A 19,393-nucleotide genomic window follows, 5' to 3' on the forward strand; every position below is an offset into this window, starting at 1 on the left:
ACAGAAATCTCGCCTCTCAGTAGGTGGGTGCATGCCCCAGGAGTAACCAACACGTACTTGGATGGCACTTAGCATGATGCCGGCCAGGGCGCCCTGGCGTTGCCCGGCTCCTTTAAAACCCAGTGAGACTATCGGTTCCCATGACCTCCTCACGCAGGAGGGATCGCACCTATTCATGATCCACGGCACAAAATACGAGTTTTTGCCTTTTTATTTGTTCCAGAAGCGTTGCCCTTTGATGTCAGCGCACGTCCCTTGGTTTTTGTATCAAAAGGACACAGTCAAGGAGGATTGACTGTCAGCGCATCTCCGCCGTGAATAGATTCTCCTCTGGCTTTGTTAATAGCAAAGCCCAAGTGGCCGCTTTGTGCTTCAAGGTCGCCGGTGCGGCCCATCCCACCGTGGAGGAGCAGCCGCTCACGCTCCCGCACGCACGCTGCGGTAGCAGCCCAGCTGGCCAGCCAGCCCCGGTCAGGCTAAGCCTGGGACCTGCCGGACAGAGCCGGTGTTTCCAGAACCGTTTTCCGCGGCTGCACAGTTTTCCCAGGAGCGATGCCGTATCACCAGCTCCCGGGCTTTGCCAGAGGCGGTTCTCCTGCCACGAACGAAGAGCCCTCCCTCGCTCTGGGAAGGATCCCGGAGGCTGGTGCAGGCCAGCCAGGGAGGCCGTAAATCAGCAGGGCCCAGCACAAGACTGCCCCGGGGTGGAATACCTCTTCTCTTTTTCCGGATGACTGGCCTATCTCTCCCGCCCTGAGTCCCCTCCCCTCCCCGTCTTCAACCCTGGCGGGATATCCTCATTTTATTTTGCACGGGGCCTCCTCTGCTGAGAGAGATAAGTCCACACCTTTCAAAGCCAGTGCAATCCCATCCCCACGTGACACCTGAGAGTCCAGTCTGCCCCCAGCCCCCAGGGGTGGTGGCCAGGGAGGCTGAGGGATCAGGATCTTTGTCCAGAGGGGGCGGGTCTGACCACAGGGTAGGACCGGGGCTGGAGCCCAGGGACGGTTTCAGCACAGCAGCCAAGGGCACTGTCCACACACAACCCCTCTGGCCGACTGCCCTGGGTAATTACAAATGTGAACCTATCCTGCAGATAACAGCTCAGAGGTGTTTCTTGGATATGGAAATTGAATTCATCTGCCTCCATTTTGCATTCCTTTAAAATGACACCCTTCCTTTGGCTTGTTACATACTTTCTGCTTTTCTCTCAAAGACTTTTTCTTCCTTGGCTAATAATGATCTATCTCCCTCCCTTCCTCCCTTTTTTTTTCATCATCCCTCCTTCCCTGCCTCCCTCTCTTCCTCCCTCCCTCCCTCTTTCCCTCCTTCCTTCTCTCTTCCTTCCCTTCCTTCCTCCCTTTTTCCCTCCCTCCCTTCCTTTTCTTCTTACATACGTTTTTCCCTCTTATCTTCACTCCTTTCTTAAATCCCTCTGCCTGGGTGGGAGGCACTGTGTGCAGGCTGACCCCCCGAGTCCCTCGGAAGCCCATTGGGCTATCAGTTCCTCCTCTGTACACCTTGTCAGAGACCCAGAGGTTCTTCACCCTTAAAGGGTAAACGGATATTTAAGAACTGACTCTCCACCTCCTTGTTGAAGGCGCTATGCCTTGGTATGCTCTAAGACGTTTTGGATATTTGATTTAAAAAGAAGCCACTGGCCTTGTCTATTGAGTTTTCCAGGGGACCTGCGGTGCCCAGAACAATGACCGGGAAATGCAGGAGCTCGATAAATACTCGTCTTTTTAAAATAATTCTAATGTTAGGCAAACACATCACAGAGGCAGGACAGAGCCGCTGGTTGAGAGGGGCCTGTTGGCCAGGCTGGGGTGGACGTCCACCCAGAGGGGGTCAATTCCTGAGACAGACTTGGCTTCCTGTCCCCTTGACCTTGGAATGTGTTCCTACAGGCAGATCATTTTCCCTGCTGGAATTTTAGTCAAAACTCTTTTTTTGTTGTTGTTCCTATTTTAGAAAACATGCCTTGTGAATAATGATGCCTCAGGCAAAGAAATGGCTCTAGCCCTGCAATTTAAACTCAGGACCAGTCCTGCCCCCACCTTCCCTGGCAACAGCAGCACAGCGAGTGGGAGCTGGGCCCACACACGAACCGCCGGAACCATCCGGAACTCCAAGGTGAGCAATAATTAAGATTGACAAGCCCATTCATTCATTTTCAAAATATTTTCTTCAGCTGCCCCTCAAGCAGGATCCAGAGCCTGCCCGACTCCTGGCGGCTCAGGGGTGGTGGCATCCGGTCCCCTGAGGGCCTCACGGCTGGAAACTTCCTTAATTGTCTCCTGTCTTGGGTGGGGACCAGGCCAAACCAGGAGGTCTGCCTCAGGGCCTTGGCACAGTGAGAACCAGTCCAGCTATTCCCTCACCGTCAAAGGGGACTTCAATTCAACGGCCTGTTTTCTAAAGTGAGCTGGTGTGGGGATTTTGGAAACACCTGGTCATGGTGAGAGAAAAAATGAAAAATGAAATGTAAATCATTTATATGGCATAAGGCTGTCACTTTCCCCCAAAATAACTTTGGAATGCTAAAATAAAATGCACGTTGTTGGTGGCTTGGAGGAGGCATCAGAAATGGCCATCTGCATTGGGCGTGAGCAGGCAGGACGCCCCCCTACCCTAACACAGCCAAGTCACAGAACGAGGAAGACGTGAGGGAACAATGTGGTGCTGGTACCGTATACGCATCAGGACAAAATTAGGAGAAAAAAAAAAGATCACAGTGGTAGCCGCCTTAGTTTAGGTAAGAATTAATTTGGCAGTCTACGGAGGTAGCATCCTTGATACATTGTATTTCGAGCCCCACCACGCCTCTGTGTCAGGAGGGCGGCAAAGGAATCTTCCACGGGCCCTTGGCACCACGCCCTCCAGCATGTGGCGACGCGCACCAGCCCGGCCAGCGTGTCTGGAATACGCGCGGAGCCGAGCGGTCCCGCGGGAGGGGCTCCTCGTCCATCTCTCTGCCTTTTGCACTTAGAAGCGGCCGGGATCCCACCTTCTCCGGCCGCGGGCGGTGACAGGGACGGTCTAAGTTTGCGCTAGGTGAGGGTCCTAGGCCGTGACCGCCCCCGTCCCGCGGGAGGGAGGAGGGGAGGGAGGCGGCGGCGCAGACGCGAGCGGAGCGGAGGCGCGAGCAGCCGGCGCGGGAGGGCGCGGAGCCGAGCGAGCCCGAGCAGGTCCCGCGCCCGCGGCCACTGCCAGCGCTGCCGACACTCGGGGGCCGTGCGCCGCCCGGACCGGGACCCGCGCGACCTCCCCGCTCCCAGCCAGACCCCGAGGGAAGTGCCCAGCGCACCGGGTGCCGCCGGCGAAGCAGGTGTGTCCGAGGTGGGCCAGCTGGCAGGTAGCTGGCTTGCCCTGCGTCGCCCAGTCGCCAACTCTCTGGGCGGGACGCGTGGAGGGCTTGGGGTTTGCTCCCGGGTGGGGGGCGGGGTCATCCCATCGTGGCAGCAGAAGGTGCGCGACCAGGGCTCCATCCTGGCACCCGCTGGGCTCCTCAGCCCTCCCCCGGGAGGGACACCCTTTCCCAGCCGCGCCTCCCGGGGCTGAGACTGCATTCAGACAGCTGGTCCATTTGGAGGCGGCAGGTCCCCGAGGCGTCCAGCTCCCACTTTCTCAGCCCGGCCACCGGTACGATGACCCTCTGGCTAGAGCCTCCCCCCACCCCCGGGCTCCCAGCCCTCCGGGAGGATTCCAGACCCTCCCCGAACGTCCAGCCCTCGTCCCGGGGGTGGGGGGCTGGGGGGGAGGCTAGGGCCACTGGGTCTGCAGTCAGTGCTGGCCCGGCCTCACCCCTCCCTGCCCAGACCATCTCCGGGGGTGCGGGGCACAGCCCCCAGGCCCAGTCTTGCGCCCACTCGGGACAGGGTTTCAGGTCCCCGTGGGTTCCGTAGACGGTGCCAGCTCGCGGGGAGGCTGTGTGGACAGCGTGGTGGTGGTGGTGGGTGGGGGGACAGCGGAGGGGGTGGTCGGGAGCCCCGCGGGGCGGAGGGCAGGGAATGGTGGTTGCCATGGCTCCCGGGACCGACCTGGGGCGCTGGCGATGCCGGTCACGCGCCCCCTCTTTGTGCGCCTCCCCCCGTCCTCTCTCCTTCTCCCTCTTTTCCTTCCCCCCTTTTCCGGAGTGCGGGCGGCAGGGCCCGGCGCGGGTGCGGTATTAATTGGGAGCGGGGAGGCCGGCCCGCCCGTGGCCGGGGCCGCGACTCCCGCGGACACCCGGGGACAGGCTGGCGCGCGGGGCTGTGCGCTGCGGGGCGGGGGTGGGTGCGCGGTGGCCCCGTGGGGGCGGCGGGCAGGGCCCCGGCCACGGGCTCCGCGCTCAGCCCCGCCCGCCCCGGGAGCCGCGCGGAACCGCGGAACCGGCCCGTGGCCGCGGGGCACGCGCGTGCGCGGTCGCGCGCTCCGGGACGCCGGGGGCGCGGCGCGTGCGCGCGTGGCGGAGGCCGCGGGAGCCACCTGGGCCTGTACCCGCCCTCCGCGCCCACGTGGGTCCCAGATCCAGTGCCGCCACCTGTGCTGTGAGGTTGGGCAGCACCGATCCGATCCCAGGACCCCGGGCGTCCTGAGCGGGGAGGGGTCCTGTCACCGCCCTCCGGGGCTGTTGTGCGACCGGAGCGGGTGTCCCGCGCAGACGGGGCAGCCTGGTTCGTGTCTGACACACACAGGGTGCACACGCCCGCCCGGTCGTCATGGTTGCTGGGCCAGTTCCTGTTATTATTACTATTCCTCACCTTAATGAGATGTGGCGCCTCCTCGTTTCTCTGCATGCGTACTGAAGCCAAACCACTGTGCTCTAATTTTTTATATCACTTTTTTTTATTTTCAATTACAGTTGACATACATAATTATATTAGTTTCAGGTGCACACCCAGCCATTAGACATGAGGTAACTTACTAAGTGATCATCCCAGTCAATCGCACACCGGTCTGACGCCAACCGTAGTTATTACAACATTGCGGACTGTATTTCCTGCGCGCTGTGTGCTCCACATCTCCGCGACTGCCACTCGGCCCTTCTTAACCCCTCCCCCTTTCCCGCCCGCCCCCAACGCCCTCCCCTTGGGGGACCGTCAGAAGGTCTTCTGGACTCTCGAGGAGCATTAACCGGACTGCGCCTCCAAGCTCTGGACTGCAGCCGATCGGAAGGTAGACACTTGCCAGCTGCAGGTCACGCTGGCTTGTCAGGGGGTGGGTGGAGAGAGAGAAGCTTAGAAAACCCTTTGGGGAAATTGAGTGACAAGGAGAGCATGCTGATCTTCGGCTTTCTGAGACTTATAGCCTATCCTCTGTGGCCTCCGGGGTCACAGCTGGGTTTGTGGTGGCGTGGTATCCTGGGGCTCTCATAAGTTAACGTGATGTGGATCTGGGACCCGGGTGTGCACGGCCCCTGCCTGCTGGGCGGGTCTGCCTTCCAGGAATAGCAGAGGGCGGCGGTTGGGCACTCCTCACAAGCTCCTGAGCACCATCGGTGACGAAATGGAGACAGTTATGTCTGGACAGGTCAGAGTACTGGTGATGGCAGTTCATTAGAAACCTCTTTCGGGCATGTTTGTACCCACTTCACAGCATCAGTGCAGGACTGTGGTGGGGCATATATGTTTTCCGGATTGTTCTCTGTTCTATCTGTATCTATGGATTTTTCCCTGTTTATCATGGCTGTGACATACGCGCATTAGCTTACCTGGTGATGAGCAAACTATGTACCCCTGAACGTATTTGCAAGACTGACAGGACTGATATTGCTCATAATAGAAGCATTGCTTTTTGGTTAAATTCACCCCTGAAATGAATCGGTTTAAAATAACTTCTTTTAAAAATCACTTATTAAAATATAGACACGTCTCAGGTCCAAAGCAAGTAAAACCAGACAGATGTCTCCATCACAGGGCTCCTCTAACTTCACAAAAATAGACCCCCACCTAGGAAAAGACTTGCTGGATAGAAGCTTGATTTTTATGGTTTACTCCTGAAATCTTTGAAGATAGGAGGAGGTTTGTTTGACCTAAAATGGCTTTGCAGGAATAATTAGGCCGATTCGTTTTGATGAAGAATTAAGTAAGAGTAATGATCAAGGCTGATTTAAGATGGTGAAGTCGTTGTTAATCTCACAAAAGGACATTAAGGAACAGAAGGGGGCAAATGGCCCCGGATTTGAAGGCACGCATGCCCGTCAGGAAGCCCCGTGAGTGTCCGTTCAGAGTGCAGAGTGGGCCTTCAAGGTTGACTTTCCCCTGACGACACCCCCTCCCCCGCCCCTCCCCAGCAAACGCCACCTTTCAAAGGTACCTGAGGAGTCAGAGTGACAGCTTGCCTGAGATGCACGTGACGACGGACACTTGGTCTCCTGGGCAGCACCGGCAGGAACCGGTTCCACTTGTTGGAAATTATTTCGGCCTTTGATTGATGACCTCCAGCAGCGCTCCGGAGCCTATTTTAAAAGACAGAAATGTAGCCTTGCACTATTCTGTGTGTCCCCCTAAACGTCCGGGCAGCCGTGCACAGGACTCAGCTGGAGTCAGGCCAGTAGACAAAGGGTGAGGGTTCGGACGCCGTGAGGGTTCTGAGGTGCCAGGCCCGCGTGCGGGGCACAGATGGACATGCCAGGGTGGAACCCTGAGGCCCGGCCCGTCTCTCCCTGCTGGGTCTGTTTTCCGTGACGGGCCCCTGTGTTCTCTGATTCCATCAGCGGTCCTTGTTATTTATTTATTTCTCCCCCCCCCCAAACTCAGACTGAGAATACTGTCTTTTCCATGATGAACATTTTGATTACAGCTTCATTCTGACTAATTCGGTCTGAAGAGAATGCAATTATTATGGTGATTTACATACAATATGCTAAGTTAACACAGCTAATGAGTAGGAAGCGTCCAGCTCTTTTCTCGTCATTCCTGGAAAAAAAAAACACTGTGCTGAAGCATCCTTTCAAAGAAAAGATCCCATTTTCTGGCATTTTATGTCTACCTACAAAGAAAGAGCCTTGGCACCCAGCCGGTTCTCAGCTTTCATTAAAGTGGAATCTCTCACATTTTGGCCAACAGGGGCCTCCCACCCTCTTTTGAGGGGTGGAGGGGGAGAGGAAGGAGAAAATTCTCCATTTAATTAGCTATGGTGCTTTCTCCTTTCTCTCGACATTTTCACTGGGGGAAAGATTCTCTATTTTCTAGTTGGAGGCTGGTTAACACCTTAAACACGACTAATTACTGCAGTTTATGTCTATGTGTGTGTGTCGCAACAGAGTAGTTAGTTAATTATAGCTTTCTCATTAGCACCGTGGTGTAGAGAGTAATGAATTAAACACATCCCTTTGATCAAAAGAACATCTTAAGTTTATCTCCTGAGAAGAAACCCAGTGATTGTGTTGCAGAAAGTCACTGTGGTTTTTTCCCAAGAAGCACCCTGGCTGGGGGCTCTCCCGCACTGGGGCTCAGAAGCCCGATGAATGAGCCGCATTGATCACGGCCGAGTTGGGGGGGGGAGGTGGGGGCAGTCGGGCTGTGGTTGCTTGGCAACCTAGCATTATTCTGCAATTTCTCCTGCTATATTTATGCAGTAAACTAGAAAATTCTGTTTTGTTAACGAATGTTTCTTAGTCAGTGCACAAATGGACCATCACTAATTGAGATTTTCTGTGTTGTGGGTAAAAAACAACAACAACAACAAAAAAAACCGGTCCCGCTCACCTTCCCATTGTGCTGAGATAACAACCACCACAACAAAAATGTGGACACAAAGCCCGGTTCTGTTTCCCATGTTTTAAATTTATTTCCTGGAAGAGGAAACGGTCGTGTCCATCTCACATGTCTCGGTTCCGACCCGAAGGTGGCAGCACGTTGCTCTCTGCGAAGTCACGTTACTGGGAGTGGGAGTGTGTGTGCCTGCGTGCGTGTATTTATTCACACATTCTCAGTAAGCACCAGGAATAGCATTTCGGCTGAGCTGAATTCTTCATTAACCGTGGTGTGCGGGCCGAGCTGACAATTGGGTGAATTTAGGGAGCCGTGAGCGTCCAATCCGGAGGAGGCTGAGGGCGCTCACAGGAATGACAATTCCTTGGGACTTGGCAGAGGCAGGCGGGCACTCTGTTCTTGGACCAGGGCTCATCTCCCGCCTGGCGGGGGCCTTCCCACGTTCTCCGGGACGTGTGGCGCCTCTGGCCGCCCCTGAGGCTCTGAGCAGGAGCTCAACGCAGCCCCCCGGCTGCCTGTCTCCTCATTCTTCTCTCCCAGGCTCCAGGGACGACCGTGCACACTGCACGTGGCAGCCCAGGAACGTGAGTGCATCACGACTCCCTTCTCTGACCCCCGAGTCCTTGCAGGCGCCCTGTGTGCACTCATGAACCCTCCAGTGCCCGGCTCGGTGGGGAGGCTGCAGGCGTGCCTGTCACCTGCCCTGGCTGCAGGACGCGGAGTCTCCCTCTGCTCCCTCCTCCATGTGTGTGACCTTGGCTCAGTCGTGGTATCCTCCCCAAGACTGTGCTCTTCGATGGCATTGAGGGACAAGAGTCACACCCAGCTCGTGGGCGGCAAGTCTGAGTGTGAAATGGGCCGTTCTTACCCAGACAGCTCAGTGCACGTATTATTAAGCACTCAATTAATTCTGGCGTTTATTGTAATAATGGCTATCCTTCTAGTCCATGCTGTGAATGAATGGATAGAGAGCTAGGGAGGGGTGTGTGTGTGTGTGTGTGTGTGTGTGTGTGTGTGTGTTGCCTTGTCTATGTGAGTAACTGTGAGCCGTGATGATGGCTCCAGCCAATAGAACATGGCTGCCACCCATGTCAGTTGTGCAGACTCACTGGTGAGGACCCACGTACTCGAGAGGTCCTGAGAGTGTCTGCCTACAGAACTCTTCCAAAGTACCAACTGGGACAGTCCAGGGAGAAGCCCAGGCTGGGGATGATGGCAGCTGCCCTGAGATGCTGATGTCCCTCCAGGGTTAGGAACCAGCACCGTGGACTTGGGTAGGTCCTCCCGGCAGATCCTGTTGGCCGGACGCCTTAAAATTCCGAATGGGTGTGTGAGAGTGACTCTTTCTGGACTAAATAACTGTGTTGTGAGGAGCCGCATGGAAGAGAGAACCTCTGTCTTTTTCGTAATGACTATGCCTTGTGGTGAAAAACATATTCCTTTTCCTAGAAAAGAGGCACCACCCTCTAGTTAGGATCCAAACTGATGTCCCTTGGACGGAACCCCACTTACATATATGTGTTTGGTTTGGCCCAAGGGGTGTGGAAGAAATATTTCAGCCCATGTTTAAAAACTGGAGCCTGACCTGTGGTGGCACAGTGGATAAAGCGTCAACCTGGAAATGCTGAGGTCGCCGGTTCGAAACCCTGGGCTTGCCTGGTCAAGGCACATATGACATATGGGAGTTGATGCTTCCGGCTCCTCCCCCCTTCTCTCTCTCTGTCTCTCCCTCTCCTCTCTAAAATGAATAAATAAAATAAAAAACCAAAAAACAAAACAACAACAAAAAAAACTGGAGACTTCAGATAAAAATTCACATTTCTGACTTACTTGATAAACATGTGCCTCTTGGCATATTGGACCCAAATGCCAAGATGGCAGCGAGCAGCATGGGCGGGAACTGGGTGGGGCGCAGGGCTGCTGGGTGGTCCCAAAGGGCCCAGAGCTCCGTGACGTCTCCCGTGAGGTCTCATCAGAGGGGCGTCGACAGGGGGTCAGAGGGAACAAGGCTGGGCCGTGGACAGGGGGTCAGAGGGAACAAGGCCGGGCCGTGGACAGGGGGTCAGAGGGAACAAGGCCAGGCCGTGGACAGGGGGTCAGAGGGAACAAGGCCGGGCCTTAGACAGGGGGTCAGAGGGAACAAGGCTGGGCCATAGACAGGGGGTCAGAGGGAACAAGGCCGGGCCGTGGACGGGGTCAGAGGGAACAAGGCCAGGCCTTAGACAGGGGGTCAGAGGGAACAAGGCTGGGCCATAGACAGGGGGTCAGAGGGAACAAGGCCGGGCCATAGACAGGGGGTCAGAGGGAACAAGGCCAGGCCGTGGACAGAGGGTCAGAGGGAACAAGGCCAGGCCGTGGACAGGGGGTCAGAGGGAACAAGGCCAGGCCATAGACAGGGGGTCAGAGGGAACAAGGCCGGGCCGTGGACAGGGGGTCAGAGGGAACAAGGCCGGGCCATAGACAGGGGGTCAGAGGGAACAAGGCCGGGCCGTGGACAGGGGGTCAGAGGGAACAAGGCCAGGCCGTGGACAGGGGGTCAGAGGGAACAAGGCCAGGCCGTGGACAGGGGGTCAGAGGGAACAAGGCTGGGCCATAGACAGGGGGTCAGAGGGAACAAGGCCAGGCCGTGGACAGGGGGTCAGAGGGAACAAGGCCAGGCCTTAGACAGGGGGTCAGAGGGAACAAGGCCGGGCCATAGACAGGGGGTCAGAGGGAACAAGGCCGGGCCGTGGACAGGGGGTCAGAGGGAACAAGGCCAGGCCTTAGACAGGGGGTCAGAGGGAACAAGGCCAGGCCTTAGACAGGGGGTCAGAGGGAACAAGGCCGGGCCGTGGACAGGGGGTCAGAGGGAACAAGGCCAGGCCTTAGACAGGGGGATCAGAGGGAACAAGGCCGGGCCGGGGACAGGGGGTCAGAGGGAACAAGGCCGGGCCGTGGACAGGGGGTCAGAGGGAACAAGGCTGGGCCATAGACAGGGGGTCAGAGGGAACAAGGCCGGGCCGTGGACAGGGGGTCAGAGGGAACAAGGCCAGGCCTTAGACAGGGGGGTCAGAGGGAACAAGGCCGGGCCGGGGACAGGGGGTCAGAGGGAACAAGGCCAGGCCTTAGACAGGGGGTCAGAGGGAACAAGGCCAGGCCGTGGACAGGGGGTCAGAGGGAACAAGGCCGGGCCGGGGACGTCAGGACCTATCACTTACTAGGGCTTGTCATGTATTTTGCAATCTCTGCATCAGGGGTTTGGGGAAACTCCTATCATGGTCGTCCCCACGTAAAGCTGGGTGACCGAGATGTAGGCAGCCTCCGTCCGAGGTCCCACGGTGTGACTTGGAAGGGGCAGGGGCAGGAGTCAGCCCCAGCAGGGTCCGAGTCCCACCGGAAGCTCAGCCTGCCGCCCTGTCTATCTGTCTGTCTGTCTGTCTGCCTCTGCTGGCCGCAGGCTCTTGCCCGGTTCTGGCTGCTGCGACAAAGGACCAGGCACGGCCGTTTGCAGACAGAACTCGTCACAGCCCTGGGGCCTGGCTCTCTGAGGTCAGGGGGCCGCAGGGTCCGGGTCTCCTGAGGGCCTGCCCTGGGTTGCAGACAGCTGACCTCTCCTGCGTCCTCACTTGGTAGGAAGTGGGGAGAGGAGACGCTGTCCGTGGGGTTTCTGAGGGCACTGATCCCATTGACCAGGGCCCCACCCTCATGCCTGAATCACTTCCCAAAGCCCCCCTCCCGTGACCCTCCCGGGGGGAGCAGGGTTCCAGCTGTGGGGCTGGGTGCAGACACCGAGCCCCCTGCACGCCCTCACTTTCCTCGGCGACTCTGATTCCCAGGCCTGCCGCCTCCGTGGGTGCCGCCTGGATAAGCAGGACGTGTAGCGAGGTCCTCTCCGGGGACCAGGCTCGCTGTGCCTGTGCCCCATCCTGTCTGTCTCCCGAGCTCACGCGAACACGTGACCGGTGGCTACAAAGGACGGCCCCTAAGGGGTTGCGTGAAGATGCACACGTGTCCCAGGGCCAGGGGCATTTAAAAAGAGGATCTAAAGTTATCCTCCGCTCGAGGGGCTAAGCGTGAGGGGCTTCCGTGTGGGGGATGATGTGCCGACAGAGTGGACCCTTCTGTTCTCTCCAAATTTACGCCGTGACGGCATTTGGGGACTGACCCTTCCTGTGACAGGCCTTGGGCACCGGCGTCTGTAAAAATCAGCCTTCAGCCTCCCTCCCTGGCTTCTGTTTGCCCTGGCACCGTCTCTTGCTTCCGGAGTGGGGGGTTCCCGGTGCCCCGGAACACCAGTGCCCACGGGCGGCCCTCACGTCTGCTGTTACGTGTCATCGATTGCATCGCGTGGCTGCCATTTTCACCCAGATGGGATTCTGCTCCTGCAGAGGAAGGCAGACCCGGTGGTCAGTGGCCAGGACCTGGCCGCTCTGGAAATGACACCTGTCATAATGGGGACACATCTCTGTGATCAGCTGCCAATAACAATAAGCCTTTGGAGAGAAAAAAAAAGTCAACTGTATTCTAGGCGTGCCGAATCTCTCTGGGATTTGAGAAAGGTGTTTGATTATTTTTTGGTTTGGGAAACAGGCAGTCCTCGGGTTATGAACCAGATCGGATCCACGGGTTTGTTCTTAGGTTTAATTTGTAATGAAGTTCAAACAGGTATATTTGCCTATTAACCGCAACTCACACAGATGTTTGTCTTTTATTTTTTTAGTGAGAAGCAGGAAGGCAGACAGATAGACTCCCACGTGCGCCCGACCGGGATCCACCTGGCACGCCCACCAGGGGCCGATGCTCTGCCCATCCGGGGCGTTGCTCTGCCCATCCGGGGCGTAGCTCTGTTGCAACCAGAGCCATTCTAGCGCCTGAGGCAGAGGCTGTGGAGCCATCCTTAGCGCCCGGGCCAACTTTGCTCCAATGGAGCCTTGGCTGCGGGAGGGGAAGAGAGAGACAGAGAGGAAGGAGAGGGGGAGGGGTGGAGAAGCAGATGGGCGCTTCTCCTGTGTGCCCTGGCCGGGAATCGAACCCGGGACTTCCACACGGTTGAGCAAGCCGGCCAGGGCCCAGATGTTTGTTTTAGCACAGTGTTTATTTTTACCTTTCTGTGCAAATAAACACTTACAGATTTTTAAACTACAGAGCCTATCTCATTTGTTACCCAGGGGCTACCTATATTTAGATATAAATGTTATTTTTTTTTAATGTGCAAAATATAAATAGCGTTCTCAAGTGTTGAGTGACTCCAAAGGACGGTTTCTGTGCTGTAGACTGGGGCCCCACGCGCTTGTCCGGCCACAGTTCCTGTCCCCTCGGACCCCGCGGCGCGGATTCGCTCTAAGCTTCTGTCCGACCCGGGCCTGATTCCCCAGAGCCCCAGCCAGGGCCCCCAGGTTCCCAGTCAACACGTTGATTCTGTTTGTGTCATATACATCCAGAGACATTCCGAACTCCTCCTGTAAAGTGCGTCTGGTGGCCCTGCGGAGAACTGGTTCACTAGATGGAAATATTTCAGGCGTTGATTCTGTTTGTGTCATATACATCCAGAGACATTCCGAACTCCTCCTGTAAAGTGCGTCTGGTGGCCCTGCGGAGAACTGGTTCACTAGATGGGAATATTTCAGGCGTTGATTCTGTTTGTGTCATATACATCCAGAGACATTCCGAACTCCTCCTGTAAAGTGCGTCTGGTGGCCCTGCGGAGAACTGGTTCACTAGATGGGAATATTTCAGGCGTTGATTCTGTTTGTGTCATATACATCCAGAGACATTCCGAACTCCTCCTGTAAAGTGCGTCTGGTGGCCCTGCGGAGAACTGGTTCACTAGATGGGAATATTTCAGGCGTTGATTCTGTTTGTGTCATATACATCCAGAGACATTCCGAACTCCTCCTGTAAAGTGCATCTGGTGGCCCTGCGCAGAACTGGTTCACGAGATGGAAATATTTCAGGCGTTGATTCTGTTTGTGTCATATACATCCAGAGACATTCTGAACTCCTCCTGTAAAGTGCGTCTGGTGGCCCTGCGGAGAACTGGTTCACTAGATGGGAATATTTCAGGCGTTGATTCTGTTTGTGTCATATACATCCAGAGACATTCCGAACTCCTCCTGTAAAGTGCGTCTGGTGACCCTGCGGAGAACTGGTTCAGGAGATGGAAATATTTCAGGCGTTCTACAAGCGCAAGGCATCAAGGGTGCTGCCAGCTACGGTGTCCCAGCAGGGACAATGGCGACACTGAGCTCTGTAGGCGGCGGCGTCAGGATGCACAGGAGACCCCCTCTGGGTTGTTTGGTATTGTTCACCAATTTGAGACACGGTCTGTATTCCGTGACGGAGATCTGAGTGAATGGATAAACATAAGACACGTAATAACGGTGTTTAAACTTGGCCTTGATCCTGTGTCGCTTGGTAACCCCCAGCAATTCTCGGCGGAGCGGGATTTCAAAGGGCTCCAGCAGATCACGTTCACCGCCCGGCGCAGACGAATTTCTGCATGGAATTGATTTGGGCGGAATAGATTTTTGACCGCCATTGATTCGCTGGAAATAAAGGGACCAGCCCTGAGCAATTCAGGTGCAGCTCGCGGGAGCTTCTGTGAGTCGAGTTCAGATAAATTATAATAGACCTTGAGCGGCCGGCTCCTCAGAGCGAACGCCCTCCAATTCTGCATACAGTCCGACGTGGGTTGCTATGGGGGGGACGGTGACCCCCTGCATGCAGAAGCCTCCCTGTGAAGGCGAGGCCACCACGCCGGGGTCCCGTCTCCCGGTCTCCCCAGCTGTAACTAACCTGGGGACGGAAGGAAGCGTGTACCCGCAGCCTGGGAGGATTGATGAGCTCATATTTGGGAAGTGCTTCGGAGATAAAAGTGCCAGCCCTTATTATTACTAATAAACCATTCCTCTGCAGCGTGAATTTGGACAGCGGCCATTAAAAACCCATTACGGTATTTAGCGGTAAAACAATCTGGTCCCGCCTCGCGGTTAAGACCTCAATGAAGCGTGCGCTCACTTCCTCTGCCCTCCACCGTCAGAGCTGAGGAGGGGAGGATGGAGAGGTGTCCGTCCGTCCGTCCTTGGGCCCCCGAGTTCATTTACATAACGGGTTTCCCAGGCCAGATGCGACCGTGTGGGGTCCTGGGAACGTCTCCCCCGAGAACCAGTGTCTCCCCCGAGAACCAGCCCTCCGCCGTCAGAGCTGAGGAGGGAGGATGGAGAGGTGTCCGTCCGTCCTTGCCCTCCCCCCCGAGTTCATTTACATAACGGGTTTCCCAGGCCAGATGCGACCGTGTGGGGTCCTGGGAGCGTCTCTGGAGAACCAGGCTGACTGCTGGGAGACCCGTGTGCCCGCCCTTTCCGGTTCTGTGACCCACGCAGAGGGTGGTGGGTCCCAGGGCTGGGTTCTATTTAGCTGGGTTGTCAGTGCACTTACTGTCTGTGAAGGTTCTTTTTTCCTGGTCATTCACCACGGCTTCCGTGAAGGAAACACGCTTTACTCAGGTGGCATGGGGGTGGGGGGGGAGGTGGCCCTGGTCACAGCTCGGACGCAAAGGGGGTGGAAAACAGGGTCGTGACGCTGCTATGCCCAGTCCACAAATACCGAATAAAAATAAAATTGGAGGCTGTGAATTAACGACCCAGGGGCGTCCGTCCGTCCGTCTGTGATGACTGTGTGGTGTGACGTTGCCCCACCCCGGTTTATTTCAACCTCAGTCCTAAAGTAGCGAATGGCACGGCTCGGTGTCACCCTGTCTTGGCTGTTGCCAAACGCCGCTTGTGTCCCTTGAGCTGATGTGCGGCTGCTGATGAGGGTGCAGGTGTCGGTCTCGGCCCTGCCGTCCCCCGGGGCTGACTCTCGCCAGTCCCTCCAGCACTTAAATCACAGGCGGATATCTCAAAGTTGAGCAAGAAGAGCCTTGTAGCAGCTTAAGTCCCCGTCTCTGTTAAAAACTCACCAAATACAAGCCTTTTATTCCGGAAAGACCGCTGGTGACTGTGTTTGCTCTGAATTCCACGCCTGTGCCGCTAAGCACAGCTGTCAGTGTGACGTTGGTGTATGGCAGGGGGCAAACCATACGTTCCAGCCGGCGAGGGGAGTGTTTCCGAGCCGCTCACAGACAAGAGGAGTCCTAGCGGACATCCCTTCATCAGGGGAGGTGGATAGAAAAACCAGAAGACAGCTCAGAAGTCAGAACGACTGTATGGTGAGGCCCGGGTCATTAAGAAATCATGACATAGTTTGAAATGAAACAATTAATTAATTTTGGGCCCTGGCTGGCGGCTCAGTGGATAGAGTGTTGGCCTGGAGTATGTACATCCTGGGTTTGATTCCTGGGTCAGAGCACACAGGAGAGGTGACCATCTGCTTCTAACCCTTTCCCACCTCCCCCTTCTCTCTCTCTTCCCCTCCCGCAGCCAGTGGCTCTGATGGTTCCATCATGGCCCCAGAGACTGAGGATCGCATGATTGGTCTGAGCAAATCTGCCTCAGGTGCTAAAAATAGTTTGGTACTCGAGCACCAACCCCAGATGGGATTGCTGGATGGATCCCGTTGGGGCACATGTGGGAATCTGTCTCTCTATCTCCCCTCCTCTCACCTAAAAAAAAAAAAAGAAAGAAAGACTTAAATACGAATATAAAAGAACAACAATAAACCCTAAACCTTTTCCAAACATCCTTCTAGAAGCCAGATGGTGCTCCTGCTTGTGGGCGAGATTCTGCACCGCCCACGGTGAGTGCATTGCAATGTTTTTTGGTTTTTTCCCCCCTTTATTAGTGACTCTTAGAGAGGTCTGCTTTGAGAATAATGTCACCCTTCTCTTGGTTTCTGAAACGGAGCCCAGTCTATGTCCATCATTCACTTTGCTGAATCGCGCGTGGAGAACTCACCGTCTGGCCTAGAACTGTCTGTGACCCCCGCAGGTGTGTGTCCTGCACGTGCGATTCTTGGGGAAGCCGCCCGTCGTGTGGAAGAAAAGGACCCGGCGGTGGAGGTGTGGCCGGGAGGGGTGGTGAAGCCAGGTGACTTGACGTGTGACCATGGAGGGGACTTTGTCCCAGTCCTCTCGGGCTACGTGACAAACTAACCCGTGATTTAATGACTCAGAGCAACACCCATTTTACAAAAATGCACGATTCTGTGGGTCAGGAGTTTCGGCTGGGCTGGGTGTTCTCTTCGGCCCCCGCTGGTGAAAACTGGACCGCATGTCAGTGGTCAGGTGGTGTCTGATCCGCTGGTGGTCCTAGGTGGCCCGTTAGTATCTCCAGTGCTGCTGCAAGGCGGCCAGCTCCGCGGGGCCCCTCCTCCTTCTCCTGCGGCCGCATGGCCTCCTCAGCGGTCTCTCCAGCTCCTCACTGGACTTCTTACCTGCTGTCTCACGGCCCCAGGAGCCCAACTGCAGGGTAGCCTGGTCTCGGAAAGGGGAGGCCTGACAGGGACAGTGACCCCTCCACTGTAGTCCAGTGGTCCAGTGGTCCACGGCCGGCCTGAGTGCAGAGGGAGCGGTCATCTACCTCCTCTCTGTGGGAGGCCAGCAGGCAGGGTGAGGGCATCGCAGGAGGGACAGGCTCACTCCCTGAGCTGTGGAGCCCGCTGCAGCAGTGTGGCTGACCACACCATCGGTCGCAGGGCGGGAGAGAACACAGCATAGGCTGGGTGACCTCTGCCCTGGGGGACACGACTGTCTTCCTCTTCCGTGTGGTCCTAACTGGCCGGGCCGTGGTTGCCGGCGAGGAGGTACCTGTGGGCTGGTCGGGAGAAAGGGCGGCCGGAAGAAAGAGGGGGTGACAGGGTGGCGGATGCTCCCACCGATTCTTCAGCAGGGGCTCCCCTCACACCTGCCCCTCGGACCTGCTCACGTCAACCACACTCTCCCATCTTGCCAGGAGGGGGCTGCGCTGGGGAGAACAGGAGGGGGCTCCCCAGGGTCAGGAGGACCCTGGAGAAAGCCCAGTGCCAGGGCCCACGGGGCTGACCCCTCAGATGGCACCAGGCACCCGGCCTGGGGGGGGCAGCTTGTGCACCTGCCAGCGTCTGTCCGTCTCAGCCACAACAGAAGAGGGACAGTGGACGTCCCACCCTGACAGGAGGGTGTGCCTGTGGCCGCCACCCCTCCCCCCGTGCCTGTAGCTTTCAGGGGTGTGGCCGTCCTGCGAGGGGGCTGACCACTGTGGGGACATGACTGTCCCACCTCCTGCACAGGACGAGGAGCGGGTCAGCAGGGCACAGCCAGAGGCCGCCAGGCCCGCAATGGGTCCACTCTCGGTTCTGCAGCCGCCTCGTCTCAGGGTCTCAGACCCTCCCCTCTCCCTCCTGCCGTTCCCGTGGTGCCCTCTGTGCTGGGCCCCCCACGCCACCCCCCGGCCCCCTCTGAAGCTCTGCCCGCCTCTGAGAACGCGGCACTGTTTTCTCCCGCTGCCGGTAGACAGCTCTGTCCTGAGCGAGGCTTCCGAGGAGACTTCAGGCGGGGAAGAGCTTTGAAAACACAGCGAGAGGGGCGCCTTGGTCCCTGTCAAAATATTTCCTGTTGTCGCAGGGAAAACACCGGCACCAGCTGAAATGCGTGTCGGGTGAATTCACGCTTGTTACTTCAGGTAAACAGCTTCGCCAGGCGTCAGCGTAGACGCCCTGATGTTCGTGTTGCCCGTGGGGGAGGGGGCAGGACAGACTGGACATGGGGCATGACTCTCACGCACCCTCTACCCCAGGCGCACGTGACTGTCACCTTGGTGGCCACCGGCAGGTGCCCCTCTGAGCACTGCGAAGCCGGGAGTCGTCGCATGAAGGGGTTTTCGTGTTTTCCAGAAAAGCCACGTGAGAAGGAACAGGGAGGCAGGAGGTGCCGTCTGACCTGGGAGGCGGGCGGGACGCTGGGGCTGGAACCGCCCCTGGTGTGTGTGCGCGCGGGGCTCAGAGACGCCCCTGCAAAGTGGGTGCTGGGTCCTGGCTGCCGGGCAGGCTGATGCCCCTGAGCGAAGGGAGAAAAGCCCCCCAAACCCCGTTCCTTCTTGAGCACGCTCGGTGCCTGCGACCTGATGTGTGGACGCTGAGATGGCGGCAGGTGATGTCCGGGGAGAGGGGACATGGAAGCTCAGGGTGGGGAGAACCTGTGTCAGCTCGGGGACGGTCACAGCAGACTGCCAGCTGCCTCCCTGCCTTCCCGGCTGGCGCCCCGAGCCCCTTCGCCCGCGGACCTGCTTCCTCCAGGATGTCCCTCTTTCTGTCTGTCCCCGCTGTCCCCACTCCCTCCCCGAGATGTGGACGCTCTGGCCTCGTGGTAGTGACCCTGACAGTGTCCACTCTGTGCCCTGACCGCACACCGTCCTGCCGGCTCGGGGGAGATGACTGACAGCCCCTCTCTCCTGCACTCATTGCGGTTCATGTGCTGATGTCTGTCCGTCCATCAGCAGAGTGACAGTAGTGGAGTGACATCTGTCCGTCCGTCAGTGGAGTGACAGTAGTGGAGTGACGTCTGTCCGTCAGCGGAGTGACAGTAGTGGAGTGATGTCTGTCCGTCTGTCAGCGGAGTGACCTCAGTGGAGTGATGTCTGTCAGTCTGTCAGCGGAGTGACAGTAGTGGAGTGACGTCTGTCCGTCCGTCAGCGGAGTGACAGTAGTGGAGTGACGTCTGTCCGTCCGTCAGCGGAGTGACAGTAGTGGAGTGACGTCTGTCCGTCCGTCAGCGGAGTGACAGTAGTGGAGTGACGTCT

General features: G+C 57.2%; 1 protein-coding gene across 7 annotated transcripts in view; it reads left to right on the forward strand.

Annotated features, from left to right (window-relative positions):
* Positions 1–2,034: 2,034 nt before the first annotated feature.
* The window catches only part of CHL1 (cell adhesion molecule L1 like), a 162,018-nt gene continuing 144,659 nt past the window's right edge, over positions 2,035–19,393 (forward strand). For 3 of the 7 annotated variants that reach the window (XM_066244610.1, XM_066244617.1, XM_066244616.1), the window contains exon 1: positions 3,509–3,645. The gene's annotated coding sequence lies outside the window, so the exon portion shown is untranslated. Of the gene's footprint in view, positions 2,137–2,829; positions 3,058–3,221; positions 3,332–3,508; positions 3,646–5,133; positions 5,161–19,393 lie in introns of those variants that run through there. The other 4 variants (XM_066244613.1, XM_066244612.1, XM_066244611.1 and 1 more) reach the window with 4 other exon arrangements.

The sequence above is a fragment of the Saccopteryx bilineata genome, chromosome 10, assembly GCF_036850765.1.
Source record: "Saccopteryx bilineata isolate mSacBil1 chromosome 10, mSacBil1_pri_phased_curated, whole genome shotgun sequence".
Lineage (NCBI taxonomy): Eukaryota > Metazoa > Chordata > Mammalia > Chiroptera > Emballonuridae > Saccopteryx > Saccopteryx bilineata.